Raw genomic sequence first — 6,736 nt, forward strand, 5'->3', positions numbered from 1 at the left:
CACAATAAATGTAGACTTGATCACTTTGGATATGGAGCCTATTGACATTGTCATTGGATGTAATTGGCTGAAAACACTTGGCAAATTCACCTTAGACTTGGAGCAAATACAAATGGGATTTAATTGGCAAGGATAGCACATAGAGTTGAAAGGCATAGACCACAAATAAATAGAAGTCATCTCCATGAAGAAATTGCGAAAAGAAATCAATGCCAAGTCATGCATCTTCACTCTTTTGCTTGCAAAAGTAGATGAAGGGAAATCAACAAATCAGCCTTCTTCTTCAAAGAAAAGGGATCCAAGATTGGAAGAGCTATTGGAGGAATACAAGGATTTATTTCAGCCACCATCATCTTTACCTCCAAAGTGAGAGGTTGACCATCCTATTGATTTATTGCCTAACACAAAGCCCATCAACAAACCTCCCTGTCGCTTGTCCAAGTTTGAAAGGGAAAAAGTGGAGCGACAAGTCAAAGAATTGTTGCAAATGGGTTTAATTCAGCAAAGTCAATCACCGTTTGCCTCTCCCGTGTTCTTAGTCAAAAAGAAGAATGGATCATTTCGTATGTGTATTGATTATCGGGATTTGAACAAGTCAACAATCAAGAATAGGTATCCTATTCCCCGAATTGATGATCTTTTGGATGAGCTTGAAGATGCAAAGGTCTTCACCAAAATAGATCTTCGATTGGGTTATCATCAAACTTTAATGAAGGAAGAAGATGAGTTCAAAATAGCCTTTGGGACTAAAAGCGGGTTATACCACTTCTTGGTTATGCCATTTAGGCTTTCCAATGCACCCGCTACTTTTCAAGCCCTCATAAATAAAATATTCGAGCCCTTCTTGTTCAAAATAGTCCTTGTTTTCTTTGATGATATCTTAATCTATAGCAAATCCAAGGATGAGTATTTGAAGCTTATTCGAGAGGTATTTGACACATTATGAAGACACACACTCTTTGCCAAGATGACAAAGTGTTTTTTCATGGAAAATGAAGTTGAATACTTAGGTCATGTTGTGAGAGAGCAAGGCATTAGAGTGGACCCCAATAAGATAAAATGTGTTAAAGAATGGCCTACTCCTATGAATGCAATCTCTTTGAGAGGATTCCTTGGGTTATCATCCTTTTATAGGAGGTTAATCAAGAATTATGCTCATGTGGCGGCTCCATTGATGGATAGACTCAAAAGGAAGGCTTTCTTTTGGGACTCCATCACCGATCAAAGTTTCAATAAGCTGAAATCTCTTCTAATTTCACCAGCCATCCTTGTATGCCCGGATTTCTCTAAGGAGTTTATCATATGTGCGGATACTACTGGAAGAGGAATTGGGGTTGTTTTATGTCAAGACCATGGAGTCATAGCTTATGAGAGCTAAAAGCTTGATAACAAGGAGCATCAATTACATGTTTATGAGCAAGAGATGTTAGCAATATTGCATGCTATCAAAAAGTGGCATTATTACATCTAGGGCAACCATTTCAAGGTCAAAAGCGATCATCGTGTGTGCTGAAATACTTCCTTTCACAACCAAATTTATCTCCTAAGCAACGAAGATGATTAGCTACTCTTCAAGGATATGACTTTGAGATATGTTATATGGCTGGAAAAGACAATGTGGTGGCAAATGCCTTATTAAGAATGTGGGCATGTTCTATCTCTACTATTTCAACCATGCTCCATGACATCCAAGAAGAGTATTTTCTTGATGAGCAAGCATCAAAGATGATGAAGGAATTTCAGCAAGGTAAAGGAGAAGAGTATCCCAATTTCAAATGGCACAACGGTCTTTTATGGTATCATGGTACAGTCTACTTGACATCACAATCTTCTTTTAAAGACCAAATCTTGCATGAGATACACTCTTCGCCTTTAGCGAGACACCATGGATTGTTCAAAATATTTGATAATATCCATAAGAGTTTCTATTGGAAGGGCATTTGTAGGGATGTTAAGGATTATGTTATGCAATGTCTTCCGTGTCAACAAAATAAAGACTCCTCTCTTCTATCCGATGGTTTACTTCAACCACTTCCTATTCCTCAAGGAAAGTGGACTAATATTACAATGGATTTTATTGTGGGATTACCTACAAAAAAGCTTGGTGGAATAGCATTTATGTGGTGGTGGACCGGTTGACTAAATCAGCTCATTTCATCCCTATCAAGGCTCAATTTACAACAAAGCAAGTGACTGAACAATTCATGGAATGTATTTTCAAGCTTCATGGTATGCCATTGAAAATACTATTCAATCGTGATACTAAATTCATAGAAAGTTTTTGGAGGAGTTTGTTCACTTCTATGGGAACAGTTTTGACTCCTAGCATGGCATATCATTCCCAAATCGATGGCCAAACAGAGCATGTCAATAAATGGTTGGAAGTTTATCTTCGTTATTTTTGCCATGACACTCAAGCTTTGTGGGATCATTGGCTACATCTTGTTTAATTTTGTTATAATAATACTCATCATATGAGCATTGGCATGTCGCCATTTGAAGTGCTTTATGGATACAAAGTGCAAATACCTTCAACTTATTTTCATGAAGATGTGAATCCACAAGCCAAGACTGAAGTTGAGAAAATGGAAGCTCTTTTACATCAATGCTAGGGACAAATTAAAATATCTTATATTCATTAAGAAAAATACATGTGATGGCTAATAGTGATGGCAGATACAAAAAAGCAATAGCCAACAAGAACTCTCATTCGTTCCTTGGCTTTTTCATCGGTGAAGAGAAGGGACCAGCTTCCGATGAAAATAAAAATTCATTCTTTGCTTCAAAAATGACATGCTCCCCCTTCAACTCTTTCTCCAAGAGAAGCGAATCTGACATTTTGGCAAGGTCACCTAATGTAGCAAGCACACACATTGCTCCACTACACGTTTGGTCAAACAAGTAAAAAAGCTTTGACCACTTGATTAGCACCACCTTCTCCAAGCTAGATGTCACAGGTATAGCTCGAAAAGGTCCAAACTTGGTCAAAGCTTGAATTTTCATGATTGTTTCTTGCCCTCATGATGAGCACTTCTTATGGAAGACCACCAAGTCTGCAATAAGGTTGCCAATGTACTCCTTCAAAGCTGAATCCTTCCATCGATCTGCATGCCAAGATCCTCCTTGCGTTGATGCAAACTCATCTATATATAGTATGTCCTGAATGACAAAGTCAAATCAAACAATATATTTAGCAACTAACCTAGAGTTATTAGAAAGCGACAAAACTTGATGGTAGGTGCATTGGGTCCCCCGGAGTCTATTAGTGAAATCTTGGCAAAAAATGATGCCTACAGCCGCTGTGTCTGGCATCTGGGGCCACTTTCTAGAGTGGCCCCAGACTCCAAACTTGAGACAGGGTAGCTGAAGGCATCCTTTTTTGCCAAGATTTCAAGTGGCCCCAAATTCCAGGGTAGTTGTAGGCATCATTTTTTGCCAAGATTTCACCGATGGACTCTGGGGGACTCGATGCACCCTACCATCAAGTTTCGTAGCATAAAAATATATGGTAGTTAGAAATCTCACCTTCTTCAAATCATCTTGTATCTTCATTTCCTCATGTGTCAGCGAGGCACCTCTTTGGGCAGAGGGATCTACAAACTCCTTGGTAGGAAGTCGGGGCCTGAGTCCGAACAGATCATGCTTTAGTGCTTCAAATTGAGCATCCGGCACAAGGTAATCTTCTTCAACCAAGGTAATATGCTCTTGTGCTACTATGATGGCACTTAGTGTATCTAAGCTTGTGCCATTATATCTTCCAATCTCTGCCATTGTCTGATGCACATCCATGTAATCATAATCGATCAGGTCTTCCATTGAATCCCTGACTAGGATGGAAAACAACTCTTCTTCCTTCATTTTCAAGTATTGCAGCATATCTGATAGAAGCAAGTCTTGTACACCATCTACTTCAATGGGCGTCAAGGCAAGGTTGGATTTGTTGACTTATGGTGGCTATTCATAAGAAGATGGCACCATGAGAGCCAACCCTTGCTCTGCCACCACCCGATGTTCCTCTTCAACATTTATGAGCTCTTCAATCGATTCTTCTCCCGTGTATGTGATAGCAACAACCTTGGAGTTGTATGTTCATCACTCTCCTCCTTTAAGGGTGTATCCAATGCAAGGAGGTAAATTGCCAATGCGCAAACACACTCCACAAGATTCAAAGTTGTTATACCTGGTGCACTGCCCATGGGAACAATGCATACTCTATGCGAAGAATCCACGTGGGCCATATACCTATTCACTACTTTTTGGTGATTCTTCTCTGCCTAAAATACCATGAGTTGTTCCATAGGCACCCAAGTCATGTCGGATCTATCTCAATGGATTGTGTGCAGGTAGCAATGGTACTCGCAAAGTCTTCCAAAACTTGAAGGGGGGATCCAGCAATGAGAGCACACTTTCAAGGTTGAAGTTCTTAGAGAAAACCTGAAATATCTTGTCACCCTGATTGGCAAAGATAGTCTTGTGGATCCACTCGTCAAAATATGCGCGAGCATCCATTGTAGCAGGTGGGAGGGATGTGGTGGATATAAAGATATAAAGAGAGAAAGTGTAAAATGAAACAATGAAACAAGAACTAAACTAGTTCTATCTTAAAAACCTTAAGTTTTAAACCATTAAGGACTGTTAGCATAACGATATTTAGTTATGGCTTTACTTACGTCTTTGTAAAGTCTACATGCATATGTAAATGTGTTGATGTGGAAAGTCTATAGCAAGTATATGATTTTGCATAAATACCATAATTTTTAAATATTGCAAGTTTGCAAGCGATAATATTCTATTGGCCAAAAAAATCCAAAAATTTGCAAGTGTTGGATATTACAACTTGTGGTGTTGGGATTTTTAGGGAGACTCTACAATTTCTAAAATATGTGGAGCCACACACTTTCCACTGGTAACAATATCCTCAGCTCGCTTCGAATTTTTCTACCATCTAGTTTAAAATAAAAGCTAATATGTGGATTTTGCATTAACATTGTAATTTCCTAGCACATTATACTCAAGGGCCAATCATCCTCCATTTGCAACACTTGGGGATCGCAGCCCTCACAAATGATAGTAACATCCATAACTGCACTTTCACGCATGTCTTGATCAAGGCACAACCATTTACCCTTGAGCATCCTCCATCTACAATACTTGAACACTAGGCATAAAGTCTGTTGTATGACAAAGTACCTATAATTGGAAAGGAAAGCTAGCCTATCCATCCCAAAGTAAGATAATGGTCAACTAAGAGAGAAAAATTTTACCTGAAAGCCATGTCCCTTATTGTGACTTGACACTCCATTGTGTTAGGACTGTGATTCATTTTTTATGTCCAAGTTTTACCTAGAATTCTTGTTACATAATCCTCTGATGCACTTTCAATGACTTACGTGCTTTTGGTATGTCTCAAACCCTTACATTCCTTGAACCTATGTGCAAAAATTGCAATTGGTATGAACCAACTTAGATGTACATTCTTTGAGCCGGTACTTGGCTTCATAGAGTTCAATATGTCTGCTGAAATTTTTGTGTTACACATGTGCAAAATGTCACCATTACACAAGGGTGATCTCATGATCGACTTATCTTTCTAGAGGTAACTCAGTTAGCTTTTTAGGAAATATGTTGGTGTACTCTTTTAACCAGGATGGTTCTTCTTCTATCTGACTATCTTGATTTACCTTGTTAAGCTTGATCAAGTAAACATGTAATCCCTTCTTCAAGCTTTTCACAATTCAAGAAGCTTTTGCTAATTGAACTTTAGGTTTCCCCGTTTCACCTTATGTAGTTTCTATTTCACCGTTCACATCCTCAAATGTGACTTGACCTTTTCCACAATGGATGTGAGCATCATTGGGAATCAACTAATCCATTCCTAGTAAACATTCATAAGCTCCTAAGTTCATTACTCTGAACCACCCCCCACGACACGGCGCACCCCCCACCCCACCGCACCCCCCCACGACGCCCCCCGCACCCCACCTCGAAAAACCCCGCTCCCTCCACGCCACCCCACCACGCCTCCGAAAACCCCGCTCGACCCACCCCACCCCGCGTCACCCCCCACGACGGGTCTCAAAACCAAACTCAACTAACTAAGGTGGCATACTAACTGAGCCACGAACTAGAGTAGATAAGGATAGCTGTCATGTAGCTATTATTCATGGGCGCTGTACCAACCGCATCTGCAACTGACACGTCGGTGACATAAATGCACAACGGTCACCCTGGCATATCACGAGTGGAGCTCGATATCTCAACACTCCCCCTCGAGCTCAATCCCAATTCCTGCATACCAAGCAGGTCTCTGAACTTGCGCAGCTTCTCTGCGCCCAATGCCTTCGTGAATATGTCAGCTACCTGATCCTCTGTGCTACATAAACTAGATCAATAAGACCTAGTAAAACCCTCTCTCGCACATAGTGATAATGCACCTCAATGTGCTTTGTTCTAGCATGATAGACTGGGTTATTTGCCAAGTGTATACTACTCATGTTGTCACAATAAATGACAACTGGCCCATCTGTAGGCTCATGCATATCATAAAGTAGCTTATGCAACCAAGCTACCTCACATGCAACCATTGCTACACCCCTGTACTCGGCCTCTGTGCTCGACAAGGCAAATGTAGGCTGTTTCTTGCTACTCCAAGTGACTGCAGCACTCCCAAAAGAGAACACATATCCACTGGTAGATCGTCTATCAGAAATGCTACCAGCCCAATCAGCATCAGTGT

This window comes from Lygodium microphyllum, unplaced genomic scaffold (assembly GCF_053477565.2).
Source record: "Lygodium microphyllum isolate KBCC unplaced genomic scaffold, Lygodium_microphyllum_v1.1.10 scaffold_123, whole genome shotgun sequence".
NCBI lineage: Eukaryota > Viridiplantae > Streptophyta > Polypodiopsida > Schizaeales > Lygodiaceae > Lygodium > Lygodium microphyllum.